This window comes from Schistocerca cancellata, chromosome 6, assembly GCF_023864275.1.
Source record: "Schistocerca cancellata isolate TAMUIC-IGC-003103 chromosome 6, iqSchCanc2.1, whole genome shotgun sequence".
Taxonomy (NCBI): Eukaryota; Metazoa; Arthropoda; class Insecta; order Orthoptera; family Acrididae; genus Schistocerca; species Schistocerca cancellata.
In genome coordinates, this window is record NC_064631.1 from 691,764,281 (window position 1) to 691,780,270 (window position 15,990).

At 44.6% G+C, this 15,990-nt stretch overlaps 1 protein-coding gene across 3 annotated transcripts in view; it reads right to left on the reverse strand.

The window, feature by feature from the left end:
• Nucleotides 1-15,990, reverse strand: part of LOC126191240 (voltage-dependent calcium channel subunit alpha-2/delta-3) — a 792,714-nt gene that overhangs the window by 699,953 nt on the left and 76,771 nt on the right. The window lies entirely within an intron of this gene.

The window sequence follows — 15,990 nt, forward strand, 5'->3', positions numbered from 1 at the left end:
TAGTTCTAAGTTCTAGGGGACTGATGACCACAGAAGTTAAGTCCCATAGTGCTGAGAGCCATTTTTTGAGCCCTAGATCACTTCCGGTAAATGTGTGGGCGGTTGCAGCCAGTGCCTCAAGCATGTGGATCGGTACGGATTGGCTGCGATCCCGGATTTGGCTACTATATCCCCCTTGTCACTCAACCTATATATGGTTCAAGCACTGAAGGGAACCAACGAGGAATTGGAAAAAATACTTAATTTCAGGAAGAAGAAACAAAAAATTTGATGTTCGCCAGAGACAATGTAATTGTGGCGCAGCGGCAAAGGACTTGGAAGACAGATTGAACGCAATGAACAGTGTATTATAAAGAGGTTATCAAAATTACTATCAACAAAAGTAAGAAAAAAACCCTAACTATATGTACTCGAATTAAATGCGACGATGCTTAAGGATTTAACTTACTAAATGGGACACTAAAATTAGTACTGAGTTTTGTTACTTAGGCAGCAAAATAACTGGTGAAGACTGAACTAAAGAGGACATAAAATGAAGATTGGAAATACCAAGAAAATCATTTTTGACAAAGAGAAATTTGTTAGCATAGAAATATTTTTTTTTCTTTTCTGAAAGTATCTGTATGGAGCGTAGCCTTATATGGAGACGAAACGTGGGAGACAAACAATTCAGACAAGAAGTGAACGGAAGTATTTCAAATGTGGTGCTTCAGAAGAATGCTGAAGATTTGATGGGTAGATCGAACAACTAATAAGGAGGTACTAATATTGACTGAATAGAAAAGATTTGTGACGCAACTTGACTAAAAGAGGGAATTGGTTGACAGGACATACCCTGACGCATCAAGGAAACGTAAGTTTTATAATTGCGGGAAGTATTGGTTGAGGTAGGGATTTATAATTTATGGAGGAACGTCAGGCTTTGAATATAGTAAGCAGGCTTAAATGGATGTAGCTGCAACAGTTATCCAGAGTCGAAGCGGCATAAACATAATACACTCCTGGAAATTGAAATAAGAACACCGTGAATTCATTGTCCCAGGAAGGGGAAACTTTATTGACACATTCCTGGGGTCAGATACATCACATGATCACACTGACAGAACCACGGGCACATAGACACAGGCAACAGAGCATACACAATGTCGGCACTAGTACAGTGTATATCCACCTTTCGCAGCAATGCAGGCTGCTATTCTCCCATGGAGACGATCGTAGAGATGCTGGATGTAGTCCTGTGGAACGGCTTGCCATGCCATTTCCACCTGGCGCCTCAGTTGGACCAGCGTTCGTGCTGGACGTGCAGACCGCGTGAGACGACGCTTCATCCAGTCCCAAACATGCTCAATGGGGGACAGATCCGGAGATCTTGCTGGCCAGGGTAGTTGACTTACACCTTCTAGAGCACGTTGGTTGGCCCGGGATACATGCGGATGTGCATTGTCCTGTTGGAACAGCAAGTTCCCTTGCCGGTCTAGGAATGGTAGAACGATGGGTTCGATGACGGTTTGGATGTACCGTGCACTATTCAGTGTCTCCTCGACGATCACCAGTGGTGTACGGCCAGTGTAGGAGATCGCTCCCCACACCATGATGCCGGGTGTTGGCCCTGTGTGCCTAGGTCGTATGCAGTCCTGATTGTGGCGCTCACCTGCACGGCGCCAAACACGCATACGACCATCATTGGCACCAAGGCAGCAGCGACTCTCATCGCTGAAGACGACACGTCTCCATTCGTCCCTCCATTCACGCCTGTCGCGACACCACTGGAGGCGGGCTGCACGATGTTGGGGCGTTAGCGGAAGACGGCCTAACGGTGTGCGGGACCGTAGCCCAGCTTCATGGAGACGGTTGCGAATGGTCCTCGCCGATACCCCAGGAGCAACAGTGTCCCTAATTTGCTGGGAAGTGGCGGTGCGGTCCCCTACGGCACTGCGTAGGATCCTACGGTCTTGGCGTGCATCCGTGCGTCGCTGCGGTCCGGTCCCAGGTCGACGGGCACGTGCACCTTCCGCCGACCACTGGCGACAACATCGATGTACTGCGGAGACCTCAGGCCCCACGTGTTGAGCAATTCGGCGGTACGTCCACCCGGCCTCCCGCATGCTCACTATACGCCCTCGCTCAAAGTCCGTCAACTGCACATACGGTTCACGTCCACGCTGTCGCGGCATGCTACCAGTGTTAAAGACTGCGATGGAGCTCCGTATGCCACGGCAAACTGGCTGACACTGACGGCGGCGGTGCACAAATGCTGCGCAGCTAGCGCCATTCGACGGCCAACACCGCGGTTCCTGGTGTGTCCGCTGTGCCGTGCGTGTGATCATTGCTTGTACAGCCCTCTCGCAGTGTCCGGAGCAAGTATGGTGGGTCTGACACACCGGTGTCAATGTGTTCTTTTTTCCATTTCCAGGAGTGTAGTTTAGTGTCGAGAGCAGAATCAAATCAGTCTTCGGAAAGAAGACCGCAACGGCTACATTGTATACGTATCGCATCTCAATGTATCAGCATTTAACTCCTACAGAAAATACATTCATAAAACACAATATCTGTCGAAGCCAGTACTCATCGTCATTATAGTTACCAATCAACGAAAAAAATAGATTTTTCTCCCTCAGTGCAAGAAAAGAAGAACGATTTTGTTTTAACGACACATCGACGTCGGGGTCACTGGGGATGGAGTACAAGCTTCGACTGAGGAAGGAAAAGGGTTGCGCCCTTTCGAGGGAATCTTCCCGGTCTTCGTCTTGAGTGATTTAGGGAAATCTCGGAAAATCTAAACGGGACTGGACGCACGGGGATTTGAACTCGGCTGCACGAGACTACGTGACCACTGCCTTGCCACCTTGCTCGGTCTTTCAGTGGATCTGCGTGTTTCAATGTTGAAGAAATTTTCAATTAAAAAAAGATCTGACATATATTGAAGGTCATATTCAAGCTCAGTGTTGACTGTTTCTATGTTTGCTCTCAGATATGGAGTCTCTTTCGTAGTACAACGTTCGAAGAACAAATTTCAAGTCCTCATACAACCTTCCCAATACTCCATCCACTCGCGGAAAGTAACAGAACGAAGATTAAGAAGACACAATGGGATCATTCCACTTCAAGTGAACTAATTTTGAGAATAATTCTCACTTGACCAACTTAAGTTGAGGTTAAGGTTGTTTTGGGGGAGGAGAGCAGACAGCGAGGTCATCGGTCTCATCGGATTAGGCAAGGAAGTCGGCCCTGCCCTTTCAAAGGAACCATCCCGGCATTTGCCTGGAGCGATTTAGGGAAATCACAGAAAACCTAAATCAGGATGGCTGCACGCGGGATTGACCGTTGTCCTCCCGAATTCGAGTCCAGTGTCTAACCACTGCGCCATCTCGTTCGGTCCAACTTGAGTCGCAATAAAATTTTGCACACATGTTCCTTATAGATTACAGCTAAGCTGAGAAATACTTGAGCTCAAGAACAAAATTAAGTTTTTAGGAGGTTTATCGTGGAGAGCTGCGTAATGTCGAGTGAGCCTCATGACTGTTTTGGCCAAAATTAAGACAGCTTAAAATTCAAACTAGTAGTAAGTGAAATATCTGAGTTAGAAGCACCCTTTCTTTATGTCCTTTTTAGTGTTACAATTACAAGCCTGAATCATCCACAGCTGTACTACGTGAGGTCAGAGAAGGACAAAAAAATAATTCGTGACAAATTTTCAGTCATTTTGTGACGGGAATAACATTTGAGCAAGGTATTACACTTTAGCAGTTGTGAAGAAAAGTTCTACTGGACTGCAGCAATTATCTGTATTTTAAAAGTTATAGGTACGTAAACATGCCACCAAAATATTTTGCTTGAAATTCGGGTATTTTTGATGCCACATTGCTATACAGGGTGGCCAGAAACAGTCCGAAACGCTTGTAAGGGTGTTGCGAGGGAGATTTTACTGAGGAATAATTGTTAAGAAAAAAATCCATACATCGCTCCGTTTCTGAGTTATTTAGCACTGAAGTTAACGAATCAGGTCGTCGTGCATGCAAATTCAAGCACTTGCTCGCGCTAAAATTCGTTAGTGTACAAACATCTATGGGTCCATAAGTTACCACTTATTCAAATGCTGATTACCAGTTAAAATGTGCCTTTCTCAGGAGTGATAAATAGGAGCCAGGTGAGCAAAAGCTACGTTTGTTCGGTTTGAGGAAACCAAACGAAGAAGACGTTTGGCGACTATGTCTGTAGTAGGCTGCTCCAATTTGCGCGCACGACGACCTGATTGGTTTACTTCAGTACTAAATAATTCGGAAACGGCGCAACGTATAGAATTTTTTTCTTAATTATTTCTTCGCACATTCTCCACTGCAACACCCTTACAAGCTTTTCACACTGTTCCTGGCCACTCTGTATGTTATAAACTATTTTCGTTTCGTTAGAAAGAGACGTCGTATTTGTATTAGGAAATGTTTTGTTTGCTCTGAAAACCATCTGGAAAACACTTAAAACATGTTTTACAAGGCAGCAGAACTCCTTTAGTTCGTCATATATATACTCACCAATTATGAGATTAAGTATATCAGTGATCTCTTTTCTGCTACTCCTAAATACTTCTTTTGTGGCTATTTAGTCTACCTTCTGTTCATCTTTTCTGTTCAGAGAAGTGTTCATTCCATTCCCAGGTTCTGCAGATTAGGCAAAAGTGAACTCATCAGCTCCGACAAAAGGGCAACCAAATCGACGGGACTTGGGAACCCCGCAGACGACGACTGTTGGTTCGCTGACAGATAATAACCCATGTCACAAGCACGTGTCAAGTCAGATACAAAGAAACTTCATTGTCGAGATCAAAATACAAATCGCATAACTGCTCCTACGGAACAACTCTACGAGCTATCCTCCGCTCATTCAACTCTACATGTCTTACATCCACATTTACAGCTATATCTTTACTTCGCAAGCCACCTGACGGTGTGTAGCTGAGGGTACTTTGTGTACCACTGTCGCCTTATCCCCCTCCGCCCCCACTCCTCCCTTTCTTGTTACAGTCATGAATGGTCCGTGTGCAGGTAGATTGCTACTAAGCCTCCGTATGAGAGCGAATCTCTCTATTTTTACCTTCATGGCCTTTTTATGAAATATACGTAGGAGGAAGCAATATACTGGTTCGCTTCTCTAGGAACGCACGCTCTCGGAATTTCAACAGCAAGTCACGCATTACTTGTTCCCACCTTTCGCCGTATGAGGGTACGTAATGCACCCAGCAACACTGTTACACGTGATCGTTTTGGTGGTCCAGGTATTGCGGTGTGGGGAGGCAAAATGTTGAGCACAGCCTTACCAACCTTGCGGCCAGTGTTGCAGAGTATGCACTGCCATGCGTGGCGATCACACATCCCATTATGATCCATGTCCCGCCTTTTGTGATGTCCAGGGGACCATCATAAATCACGATGACTTCTTGTGTTTGGATAAAAGGGTCATTTCTGTTCGTCACACCGCGTATTTCTCTGACACCTTCTGTACTCCACTGTAGAAGTTCTTTCTATTTATAGTCCACGTTTCGTCGAGCTATGCTACTTATCAGTGACACACCATGCGGAAGTTAGTTTGTACACCAATATATATATACCCACAGAATTATATCAAATATTTGGGAAACTGAACAAATACGTGCAGAGTGGAAATGTGCATTAATTCAACCTCTCCACAAAAAAAGGTGCAAAAACCGATCCAAATAATTATAGGGGAATATCACTGCGCCCTGTAATATACAAAATTCTTTTAAATGCCCTGTTTAACAGACTAGAAGAACAAGCGGACAGTTAATAGGTGAGTATCAGGCAGGGTTTCGCAAAGGTCGCTCTTGCATCGAACAGGTATGCAACTTAAAAACAATTTTGCAAATGAGAAGATGTAGAAATACTGTGGTAACTTTTGTCGTCCGTGCGGTAGCGTTCTCGCTTCCCGCGCCCGGGTTCCCGGGTTCGATTTCCGGCGGGGTCAGGGATTTTCTCTGCCTCGTGATGACTGGGTGTTGTGTGATGTCCATAGGTTAGTTAGGTTTAAGTAGTTCTAAGTTCTAGGAGACTGATGACCATAGATGTTAAGTCCCATAGTGCTCAGAGCCATTTGAACTTTCGTCGATTTTAAAAAGGCTTATGATTCAATAGATAGACAAACGTTATTCCACACTTAGAGTTCAGGAGTGACAGGAAAACAAGGTCAATTATTCAACAGGCATTAACAAATACAAGCTCCAAAGTTTAATTCATGGGAGAAACATCAGAAGCATTTCATATCCATACTGGTGTTCTCCAAGGAGATGCAATGTCCCCTCCTTCTATTTAACATGGTTCCGGAAAAAATTGTCAGGACATGGGGAGAAGGAAATTAAAGGAATTCAGCTTGGCATTAAAAAAGAGCAGAGAATCAAGGTGAAGTGTCCGACTTTCGCGGACGATCTTTCCATTCTAACGAACAGTAGAGAGGAAGCCAAACTTGCATTGGAAAAACTACACGAAATATCACAGAAAACTGGGCTACAAATCTCGTACGAGAAAACACAGTATATGGAAAACAAACCTGTAGATAATCTCCCCATTACTACTCAATACGGGAAAGTGGCACAAGTTGCCCACTTCAGATATCTGGGAGAGATAATCCAACCATCAGGACTGAACTCAATAGCCAATAAAAACAGAATCTCCAGATTACAAAAAGCATATAAGCTCACTATAATAAGAAATCTATTTCTGTTAATGCGAAACTAAGGCATTACAACACAGTAGTCCTACCAGAAGAATTTTATGCTGCAGAAAGTACAGTGATTCATGGTCACACGAACATCACAGAGATTGAAAAGCAGGAAAGAAAAATTCTGTAGAAAGTATATGGACCAGTGTTTCGGGAACGAATTTGGATGAAGAGGCCAACTAGAGAGATTTACAAAGACATAGAAACAACAGACACCATTAGATAGAGAAGGATGAAATTTTATGGACATACCAGCGGGATGAATAAAAGCAGGCTCACAAGACAAATCTTTGAGATGGTAAACAAGAGCAAAACAAGACAAAATGGATCGCTGAAACAGAACAAGACATTAAAGAACTGGGGATCACACAATACAACATAAACAATAGAGAACAGTTTAGAAACATAATAAAAAAACACACATTTAAACAAGAATACACGGAAAACAGAACGGGAAAAGATGGTCGGAAGAACGCAAGAGAGGACACAGTGGTCGTATGAAGAGAATTTTGGAAGAACGAAGAAAGAAGAGGAAATCATGACTACTCAAGTTCCATCGCTCTCTTAAAAGGGAATAATCAAAAATAATATATATATTAGCCAGCCGGAGGCTGGTCAAATCCACGGATTTTTTCTTGGATGCCGGCCAGTTTGTCACTGTGGAGGTCAGTTTTGTTCCCAGCAGCAATTCCATTCATCGATGGCAATGAATTAAATTTTCGAGCGATTGCTGCCTATGACAGAAGTGGCATCTCTTGCTGTCAATTTTTTTTCTCTCCTGAGGGAATAAATCATTCAATATTAGGTCAGATTATCGGCAATCTCCTGGTATTCACGCAGTAGCGCGCTCTTTCGTCTGATATCAGGAGGTGTGATGTGGGCCAAGACGGGTAACCAGTACGTGGGAGCAGTTCGCATTGGCTCACTAACAACGCACATGTCTCCGTTAAGTTGTACGTCTACCTTTTTTATGTATGGATTATTACGCCAGACAGGCGCACATTACTCTGCAGTTGATTACACCAATCCGAGTGCCGATACTCGAAGAACGTTTGCTTATTGTTGTGGGTTGGCAGGAGAGCCAACACCGGTATGAGAGGAAGCCGAAAGGCACGCGTTTTAGCTCACGCAGGCTGGCGTGAGGTCTGGAACAGGACAAGGAAATTAGACTTTAGCAAAAAACGTACGTAGCTGCTGGAATACTTAACTTTAATCCATAAATGGTGAACATCGCTCTTGACGGTACATTATTCATAATCTCAATAGTAACTCGTAATGGCGCCTTACTAGGTCGTAGCTGAAGGCTATGCTAACTATCGTCTCGACAAATGAGAGCGTATTTTGTCAGTGAACCATCGCTAGCAAAGTCGGTTGTACAACTGAGGCGAGTGCTAGGAAGTCTCTCTAAGACCTGCCGTGTGGCGGCACTAGGTCTGCAATCACTGGTAGTGGCGACACGCGGGTCCGACGTATACTAACGGACCGCGGCCGATTTAAAGGCTACCACCTAGCAAGTGTGGTGTCTGGCGGTGACACCACACTTATTATCCCAACTAGTGCCACAGAGTTTATGGAGGACTTTGTTTCTGCTTTTGAGCTTATTTGGATGAAGAGGCCAACTAGAGAGATTTACAAAGACATAGAAACAACAGACACCATTAGATAGAGAAGGATGAAATTTTATGGACATACCAGCGGGACAAGTGATCCTTAAAAGAAAGTGTTCTACCTAACATGATCCCAAGGTATTTTGGATACATGATATCATGAAGTTTTTCTTCCTCAAAACAGACATCAAGGGCACTGTGTGCCAATCTGTTGGACAGATGAAAATATACGACATGAAACTTCCTGGTAGATTAAAACTGAGTGCCGGACCGAGACTTGAACTCGGGGCCTTTGCCTCACAAGACAAATCTTTGAGATGGTAAACAAGAGCAAAACAAGACAAAATGGATCGCTGAAACAGAACAAGACATTAAAGAACTGGGGATCACACAATACAACATAAACAATAGAGAACAGTTTAGAAACATAATAAAAAAACACACATTTAAACAAGAATACACGGAAAACAGAACGGGAAAAGATGGTCGGAAGAACGCAAGAGAGGACACAGTGGTCGTATGAAGAGAATTTTGGAAGAACGAAGAAAGAAGAGGAAATCATGACTACTCAAGTTCCATCGCTCTCTTAAAAGGGAATAATCAAAAATAGTGCTCTAGTGCAAGTGGTAGAGCACTTGCCCGCGAAAGGCAAAGGTCCCGAGGTCGAGTCTCGGTCCGGCACACAGTTTTAATCTACCAGGAAGTTTCATATCAGCTCACACTCCGTTGCAGAGTGAAACTCTCATTCCAATATACAAAATGTTTATATGATTTTGGTTGTAACTATTATGGAAATATTGGCTTTGAATGTCTATATCGGGGGTTAGGGTTTATTCAGTTGTTTCAAAGGTTGTGTGGCGGGTAGCTATTGCCCATTCGTCCGCACAGCCGAACTTTATGGACTGTGTTCGAGGAGTACAAGACAGGAGCAACAGGCAGTGTCGTTTCCTGTAGCTACAGTGAACATCCTTCCAGCCACCACGTAGTCAATTAGTTTTCTTGCCCGTCTGCGTGGAACAAGCTGTAATAATTTATAAAGAACCCATGCTCCAAACCGTGTCATATGCTGCTTAGATGAACGAAAGCAAATGACGTTTTCTGCTTCATTTGGTATCCTGCTTCAATAAATGTTGTTAATGACAAGACCTGATCAGGTCAGCTTGTAGTGTTAAAGATCAGACACTTCAAGGCAAATATCTAAACCTGAAAGCGGAAACCGTCAGGTAATGGTTCAAATGGCTCTGAGCACTATGGGACGTAACTTCTGAGGTCATTACTCCCCTAGAACTTAGAACTACTTAAACCTAACTAAACTAAGGACATCACACACATCCATGCCCGAGGCAGGATTCGAACCTGCGACCGTAGCAGTCGCGCGGTTCCAGACTATAGAGCCTAGAACCGCTCGGCCACTCCGACCGGCCGTCAGATAATGTCAAAGATCTCCTGGTTAAAATGAATTTGTTACAAGACATGGGCTACGACCCGACATCAACAGTATGGATTTTCTTGAGAGATATAAGATTGACTCAGTGAACATTTGACAGCACATTCCTTGTACTGGAAAGCGAATGTTCATCAAAGACCGAAGTAAATCGGATATAACGCAAGGAAACGTTATAGGACCTCTACGTTCTCTTTACACATGAATGATTTGCGCCCGCATCTCGTGGTCGTGCGGTAGCGTTCTCGCTTCCCACGCCCGGGTTCCCGGGTTCGATTCCTGGCGGGGTCAGGGATTTTCTCTGCCTCGTGAAGGCTGGGTGTTGTGTGCTGTCCTTAGGTTAGTTAGGTTTAAGTAGTTCTAAGTTCTAGGGGACTGATGACATAGATGTTAAGTCCCATAGTGCTCAGAGCCATTTGAACCATTTTTTTTTTATGATTTGCCCTACAGGATCAGTAGCACGACCATATCGTTCGCTGACGATGCTGTTGTCTACAAGGAAATATCGTCTTTGGAAGATGTGATCAGAAAATGCAGAAAGACTACGATATGATTGACCCTTGGGCTTAGGAACGGCAGTATTCTTTAAATGTGGATGCCCGTAATAAGGAAGAGAATGCGTAGTATCTGATTACGAGATCATTGGTTTAACACCTGGAGCACTTCATTGTACCGGATGGCTATAATAAAGTGCGGCTAGTCACATAGGTCCAGCGTGGGCTGTGGCAACAAAACTTGGTAGACATTCTAATCCCTTAAAGTGGAACCGATGTACGCTGAAAAAAATTAGTCCCGTTTTTGGCCACTGGGTGCAAATCTGGCGCTCTGAATGTAAGATAGACGCTTAAAAATGTTTCAGTATGTAATGGATTAGCAACAGGACGTGGACAGAAAAAAATTAAACAAGTGAGAAAGGCATAATGTTGATTTTATTATTAACCACCCGTTACACAATTTGTTCAGTATGTGCGCCGAAGACGTCGACCAGATGCCGCATCCGTAAAACGACGTGATCAACTGTTGCTCACAGCATTTCCGGTGGAATCTGAAAACGTGTTCTTGTCTACTGGCCTTTACATCAGGTAGAGACCGAACCTGTAGCCGGTAAGCGCGTTCTTTTGGGTATCCACAGATTCAAAAGTCACATAGATTCTGATCAGTTGATCTTGCAGGCCATGCATCTGCAAAACCTCTTGTGATAACACGTTCGTGGAAGTTTGCTTTAAGTAGATCTTTCACTGGGCGAACGAGATGAGGTGTTGCCGCATCTCGCATGAAAGCAGAGGTTTTCGTACAGTTGCACTCTTCCAGAGCAGGAATCACATGTTGTACAAGGAGGTCTCGATAACACGCAGACGTCATGGTACACCTGACAGACCCTCTGGTTCTATTCTCTTCAAAGAACAACGGAACGGGAATAAAGGTGCCTCTGAGTCCACACCACACAGTCACATACGGCGAGTGCAATGGCTCTTTGCGCACAGCACGCTGTGTAACATTACCACAAACTGTGTAACATTACCACAAATTCGACAACTCTGTGTATCCACTGCACTCTGTAGTGTAAAATGTGCCGGCCGGGGTGGCCGTGCGGTTCTAGGCGCTACAGTCTGGAGCCGAGCGAGCGCTACGGTCGCAGGTTCGAATCCTGCCTCGGGCATGGATGTGTGTGATGTCCTTAGGTTAGTTAGGTTTAATTAGTTCTAAGTTCTAGGCGACTGATGACCTCAGAAGTTAAGTCCCATAGCGCTCAGAGCCATTTGTGTAAAATGTGCCTCGTCACTCCATAGAGTATTTCTTGGACACATGTTATCAACTTCGAGATGCGTACCAGAAAACGAAAAGCAAATTCAGAATGTTTCTGCCCATTATGATGTTTCACTTGCTAGACTGTCTGCAGCTTGTACCGGTACCAGTGTAAAATAGACCGCAAAACTTTCCGTACTGTTGACCATGGGATGGACAGCTTTCGTAACATCGCACGATGACTAGCACTGCCCCAGCACGTGCTGCATGGTCAGTTGCAGCAGCAGCAACTTCGTCAATAAGTTAGTTCCACCGGGATAGGACGCCTTCGTCTTCCTGGTACCACACCATGCTCAACTGTGTTTTCGAATTCCATTATCATCTTCTCTAAACCATTTAATTATATTGAGACTCTCGCAATGCGGCACTGTAATTGATGCCGTTCACTAAAACAATTTCACTAACGGCGCACGCTCTCTCTTCTCGATCGCCATACTGTTCACTGACGTTAGGACGTGTCAAATGACAGCGTGAATGTCATAAATTCATACACTGTACAGCGTCAGATTTGTACATGGTGGCCACAATTGGAACTAATTTTTTTTCCAGCGAAGATCAGTCCCGCATTAACGCGGTCGCATTTCTATCAAGTTTCGCTGTCACACGGTAATTACAGCCCACACTATACCTCGGTGAGTAGATGTACTTTAATTATAACCATCCAGTACAAACATGTAGAAGTAATGCTAAGAGGAGACATGAATAGGGAGCAGTAAAATCAATGTAGGGAAGGTAAATTCATGACAGATTTATCGGAGGGGTTCCGGGAAAGTGCGGTGTAATCTGTAAAGGAAGTCTCCTACATGAAGGTAACCCGACCAGTTTTAGTGTATAGCTCCCGCTTTGGAAGTCCCCCTTGGGCGTGACATGACAGCAGAACACGAACGACAGCTGCCAAGGAGGCAGCAGGCCATTATAATCCATACGAGAGAGTTGCTTGGCTAACATAAATGGAAGATTTGGAGGAAAGGCGATGCTACTGCTGCAAAACACTGCTGGATAAATTTTGGGAATCGTTATTCGAAGCAGAACGTCCGACAAATATGCTGCGGCGTTAGTGTATGGTGTGCGTAGCTCTGGGATTACAAGAATAACATGATAGACTAGGGCATGTACAAAGGCATATAGTCATTGTGCCTTGCTCTGTACGTGAAAGGTATGGATTAGAAAATAGTTAATACTGGAACTACACGGTGTGTGTATATACTCTACGGTGCTCATATACATACAGGGTGTTTGGGGAGGAGAGGTCAATATTTTAAAGTATAAGTAATTCTGAACAAACAATATTATATGACCATAGGTCCGCAAATGCTTCGTTAGGGAGGTATGGGTACTGAAAGGAACTTTAATTCTGCAAAATTGATGTGCACGAAGTGAACGTATACGCTATACAACTGGACCGTAAAGTGATTTTCTTGCAGACAATGCACGGGTACATGCCATGTTTACGCTATGCAACCTACCATATATTATGGTCAGGTGACGTACGTAGTACATAATAAAGTCACCCGTTGTTTGCGCAGTTGTGCCGTGTCAGCCGCATTGTGTAGTGTACCGGCGACGGATCGGTTAGCTATGTAGTGTATGGTGTTAACCGTGGTGGTATAAGCGCTGCTAACAATGCCACACGTCTACAGTAATGAGGAATACGCAGATATGGTGTATGTGACGGTAGTGGTACCGCTGCAAGAGAAGAATACCACAGGCGCTTTCCGACTGGACGATTACCTGATCGCAGGGTGTTTACCAAACTGTTTATCACTTTGCGTGCTGCAGGCTCTCTTCCAAGTAGACATTTTTCGTCCGAGCGCGCACGTCAACAAACTTTGCAAGAACAGGAAGAAATTATCGCACGTGTTGAGCAAAGTCCCTGTACGAGCATACGAAGAATGTCCCTACGCATGAATGTTTTCTAGTTTAGTGATCTTTGTATACGTGTAGCTATTCTCCAGAGTCAAACTCATAATTTATGTCATACGATAAATAAACAAATAAATCGGTTGGTAGTCGACGATGTTATACAGTGCTGAACACCTTTCATAACTCTAGAAAGACGGTACCTACCTGTTCACCTGGATGAACTGTTTGCTAAACATCCTGTGTGTACAAAGCAAGCTGTGTTTCATACTAGTGCTTTTTTTTGTGAATCCGTTCTGGTATCTGGTGAACACAGATTTTTCTGGTTCGGAAGGTCTGAGACGAAGTCCACACAGCCTCGCGATGCCAGATGTGAAACCGGTGACGTAAACAGGCCGCCAACCTCGCACGCCAGCCGCCCAACACACCGCAAATCAAAAGGGCTTCCGCACGGCGCTCGTTACTTATTGGTTGTTTGTAATGTTGTCGCTACTGAATAGACAAACACTGGAAGATGTATACCTCAGGTATCACACATCATCTAACAAGATGATGTAGGTATAAAACGTAAAGTGAATCCCAGTCGCAAGTTGGTTTGACGAGTGGAGAGCTTCATAGGCACGGTCCTATTGCAGGTGGCGTGCCGTTATCTTCGTCTACCCTTTTAAATGACTTTCACATCAAGCTACTGGAGCACTATCAATTTAACGTGGACACCGATTCACTGCACAACTCTGTTTGTTTCGCATACACATGTCATTGCAAGAGGTGAAAGGAGCGAGGAGTGACAGCAACATTCCTAGCATCGACCGAGGGTTGGCTCTGGCTCTATAGACCAACACTTACCCACTGAGACATCGACACAAAAAGTTTTAGGCACATTTTGCCAGCAAAGTATTTGCCATTAACTGCGTCCATCGGACTGCAGATAGAGGAGAATGAGTAATAAAGCAAAATACGATGGCAGTTCAATAAGTAATGCAACACTTTTTTTTCTCGGCCAATTTTGGTTGAAAAAACCGAAAATTTCTTGTGGAATATTTTCAAACATTCCCGCTTCGTCTCGTAGTTTCATTGACTTCCGACAGGTGGCAGCGCTGTACGGAGCTGTTAAAATGGCGTCTGTAACGGATGTGCGTTTCAAACAACGGGCAGTGATCGAGTTTCTTTTGGCGGAAAACCAGGGCATCTCAGATATTCATAGGCGCTTGCATAATGTCTACGGTGATCTGGCAGTGGACAAAAGCACGGTGAGTCGTTGGGCAAAGCGTGTGTCATCATCGCCGCAAGGTCAAGCAAGACTGTCTGATCTCCCGCGTGCGGGCCGGCCGTGCACAGTTGTGACTCCTGCAATGGCGGAGCGTGCGAACACACACTCGTTCGAGATGATCGACGGATCACCATCAAACAACTCAGTGCTCAACTTGACATCTCTGTTGGTAGTGCTGTCACAATTGTTCACCAGTTGGGATATTCAAAGGTTTGTTCCCGCTGGGTCCCTCGTTGTCTAACCGAACACCATAAAGAGCAAAGGAGAACCATCTGTGCGGAATTGCTTGCTCGTCATGTGGCTGAGGGTGACAATTTCTTGTCAAAGATTGTTACGGGCGATGAAACATGGGTTCATCACTTCGAACCTGAAACAAAATGGCAATCAATGGAGTGGCGCCACACCCACTCCCCTACCAAGAAAAAGTTTAAAGCCGTACCCTCAGTCAGTAAAGTCACGGTTACAGTCTTCTGGGACGCTGAAGGGGTTATTCTGTTCGATGTCCTTCCCCATGGTCAAACGATCAACTCTGAAGTGTATTGTGCTACTCTTCAGAAACTGAAGAAACGACTTCAGCGTGTTCGTAGGCACAAAAATCTGAACGAACTTCTCCTTCTTCATGACAACGCAAGACCTCACACAAGTCTTCGCACCCGAGAGGAGCTCACAAAACTTCAGTGGACTGTTCTTCCTCATGCACCCTACAGCCCCGATCTCGCACCGTCGGATTTCCATATGTTTGGCCCAATGAAGGAGGCAATTCGTGGGAGGCACTACGCGGATGATGAAGTTATTGATGCAGTACGACGTTGGCTCCGACATCGACCAGTGGAATGGTACCATGCGGGCATACAGGCCCTCATTTCAAGGTGGCGTAAGGCCGTAGCATTGAATGGAGATTACGTTGAAAAATAGTGTTGTGTAGCTAAAAGATTGGGGAATAACCTGGTGTATTTCAATGCTGAATAAAACAACCCCTGTTTCAGAAAAAAAAATGTGTTGCATTACTTATTGAACTGCCCTAGTACTATTTGTTGGGTTTTCAAGACACGTGTTTAACGGAAAACTACAAGTTCTTATATGGTCCTCCTCCTCATCATTATCTTTCCGGTAGAGTAGGTGCAGCCGTATCCGGAGTGATGGTTTATCAGCTTCTGCGCGTGGACTCTGAACTGGTCTGGTCTGGTCTGACTGGCGCCACTTAATAGTATGATACCCTCATGTTGAATAGCTTCTAGCATCTTGAGGTAGGGGGCCTGTACTGATCCATAAACCAC